Consider the following 3,461-nt stretch of genomic DNA (forward strand, 5'->3'; position numbering starts at 1 on the left):
AACACTTGCTAACAAGCTTCATAGGTTCAATGTTTATGGTTGATAAAAACAAGGGTTTTTCTTGAAGATTGTGGTATTACTCATCATGTGGGTTGAAACCCTAATTGCTTGATTCTTTGGGGCCTTGACTCTTGAACGTTATATCATGACAATCATTAGGGGTATCCGAACACTAATTCTGGATCTTGAGGGATCTTGTGTTTGACTTTGTGGATATCTGACATTGACTTCTAAACTCTAATGATAGGTCCATGGCTTGAGATATATTTGAGGAGCTTTGGGTTGTGTTTGAAACCCTAATCAGGGATAGTTGGTGCTTGAGTTCCATGCTGGATTAACTTTTGGATTTGGGATTCATCAAAACCATAGTTCTTGATCTGGGAGGTTTGTGAATCATGTGGTTCAATTTGAGGGAGTGGAAACCCTAGTCTGGTCCATGGCGATAGTGTATCACTTGTGACTCATTTAATTTGAGACTTTTGGTTATTGCTTGACACTTGGATGTTTGATTTAGATAAACCCTAGCTCTCGGTGCCTTGTGATTGGCCTAGGGGCATGCACGTATTCATATGTCACTACATATCATCTTTGATCCATTAATCTTTGGTCCATTTAAATTTGTTTCAATCATTTCATTCATTCATTGCCTATTCAAGCTTGTCAAGTTTTAGATCTTAGGTTCTTACACTTGATTTCTACACTATTCATTTCCATTAGTCCACACAACACCATCTACAATCATTTTCTTATCCATACAATTCAATACTACAATACCATTCAAATTCATTTCAATCCATAAAAGTTCAATTCAAATGTCATTTTCATTCATATTTGGTTCATTTCATAACAAAAATGTCCATATTCATACAAAAATAACAATTTGGCCAAAATTCACAAAAGTTGACTTTTGGTCAACAATTGACTTTTTGGTCAACTAGTTAACCAAAGTCAACTTATCATGTTACCATCTATAGTCCATGGCAATCTTGTTCTTTGTTACCCATCACTTACATAAATCAATTCAAACCATAACCACATGTTCATTCTAAGCCATTTTCTTTAAAAACTTGTTCATTTTCACTTTTCACCATTTTTCATTCGCATACACATAACCAAATACTATACAATTGCATTCATTCAATCCAATTGACCATTTACATTCCGACATTCAATTTCAATTCAAACTACCCCTCATTACATTCATTATATCCAAGTCCCAAAATTACACCAAGATTTCAAATTTCCCTTTTTCAAACTTAAACCTCACATTACAATTCCTAATTGTTCTACATAAACCATGTTACAATTACAACCATAGGATCACAAGCTAAATTCAATGATCTAGTTTCACATGGCTCAACCGAAACTCCAAAATTTCATTCCAAGCTGATCCATTCCATATGATAGTAATGTCATGACTTGCATAATGCACAACAAACCAATCAACAAAAGCAAGCAGGTTCAAGCCCATGCAATCAGGTCCAAGCAGATCCAAATACATTTAAACAAGCTCAAGAAAAGCATTGCATTACCTATACAAGAAAGAATGTTAATCCATTTCCAAGCCACCATGTCACATGTCACACAACCATGGCCTACCAATCCAACCAACCTTATATCATGGACCTGACCTGCAGTATAACATCCAAATTGCATATATGACATAACCACACATAACACATCAAGGCAGGTTGTAACATCAATTCAGAATATACACATTCCAAATGCATAACATGATCCAGAAAAAACCAAGGAACCTAGCAATACACACACGCTGGCAGCTTGCCAAACCATATAGTTTTACAGCATATACACACCTAACAGGCAGCAGCATTCTATTAATTCAGTGCATGGTGGTTCACAACAGCAGTGCATCAGAAATTGAAATAGAAAAAGTCAGGAATACATCACTTCACCATTTACACAAATTCAGTCACATACTAACATAACTGCTACATAATAGATTTTTCCAAACCTAATAGATTTTCCTAACCAAAATTCTAACAGAACTACAAATCTCTAACCTCTAAGGTCCATAATAGAAACTGAACAGCAATTCCATAACTGATATAACCAACTCTCATAACAACCCTCAACTTTGTAACTGAATTCTCCATCAACTCTCCTAATTTCACTCTTCAATCAACTTTCATAACCAACAGGATTCTCCAACTGTCATCAAACCTATCAACAGAATATAATTGATAATAACCCCCTAACCGAATCAGAAACACCACTCTAACTTCAACTTCTACAACCTTCCCTACAGAACCTGCAAATAGAACCTTCCCTACAGAACCTGCAAATAGAACCTTCCATAATAGAACTTGAGAACCAGTTGATAATCAACCTGACTTCACAAAATTCAACAAAACAATTCACAACCTCACATAACCATCAACCTTCCAAAAGTTTCACAATGATTTCGCAGGGGAGCACGCAACAGGGAAACTGTAACTGAATTAAAGAAGAAATCTTCAACAGAAGATCAAAAAAATGAGAAACAAGAGGAAGAACATAACGAAGAACCTACAACAAAATCCCATAACAAAATGCTCAAGAAATTTCGAATTCAACAGACTCCGCAAAGAAGTTTCAAACGAAGATCATAACAGAAAGAGAGGGAAGAAGATTAGAACCTGAGATCTTCATGTTGAAGCTTCGAATCGCTAAATCCTTTGCTTCGCATCAGTTCTGCTTTCTTTAAACTTTACGCATGCGCGAGGGTAAAATGAATGGATTTTCGAATCGATGATTCAATTTCAGAATTTTGAGTCTGGAGCCTTTGAAACGTGTCAATCCTATTACGCCGCGACCGTCTTCGTTCGCGAAACCTTGCATACATTACTGAACTACTGAAGTCAAGGACTTTCGGAATTGATGATTTGGTGTTCTTGTGTGACCCGGGTTGAAGGGTTGGAGGAATTGGGCTTTTTGTTTTGCCCAAACAAATTTCATGCACCCCTCATTGTTCTCACACCCCATGGCCCATGTTAACGATCATGATTCTTAATTATTGCTTAATCCCCTTTTAATATTTAATTAATTCATTTTAATTTCAGGTATGATTAACATGATGTTGATTATTTTGATCTTGGTATGAATTAGGTTGTTTAGTTTTTTTGTTTATTAGGATCGTCATTAGATTTAGGACTAATTGATGATTAGGAATTAATATTGTTTTTGATTAATTAGGTAATTAGGATAAAATTAGTATAATCATCATGTTGATTTGTTTTTATTTTTCATTCCAGAATTTAATTCAATAATAGATTAACCATGTCGTGATTAGGATTTAGTCCTTAGGCTTTGATATTTCATTTTGTGGATTTTGTGTGGATTAATATGGTTAATGGTTAATTTTACCATGATTAGACATTAAGTTAAATTTTGACCATTAGGTTTGTTGATTCAATTTGTGAATTGACTATTTTACCCCTAGGTTCAGAAATAGTTTGATT

The 3,461-nt window shown here is 34.9% G+C and overlaps 1 long non-coding RNA gene across 1 annotated transcript; it reads right to left on the bottom strand.

The window, feature by feature from the left end:
• Positions 1-1,109: 1,109 nt before the first annotated feature.
• LOC127119129 (uncharacterized) lies at positions 1,110-2,955 on the bottom strand. Its single transcript, XR_007802651.1, has 2 exons — positions 2,640-2,955; positions 1,110-1,631 (listed from the first exon to the last, which is right to left on the bottom strand). It is a non-coding gene; the product is annotated as an uncharacterized LOC127119129 (long non-coding RNA).
• Between the last annotated feature and the right edge of the window lie 506 nt (positions 2,956-3,461).

Source organism: Lathyrus oleraceus, chromosome 2 (assembly GCF_024323335.1).
Source record: "Lathyrus oleraceus cultivar Zhongwan6 chromosome 2, CAAS_Psat_ZW6_1.0, whole genome shotgun sequence".
Classification (NCBI taxonomy): domain Eukaryota; kingdom Viridiplantae; phylum Streptophyta; class Magnoliopsida; order Fabales; family Fabaceae; genus Lathyrus; species Lathyrus oleraceus.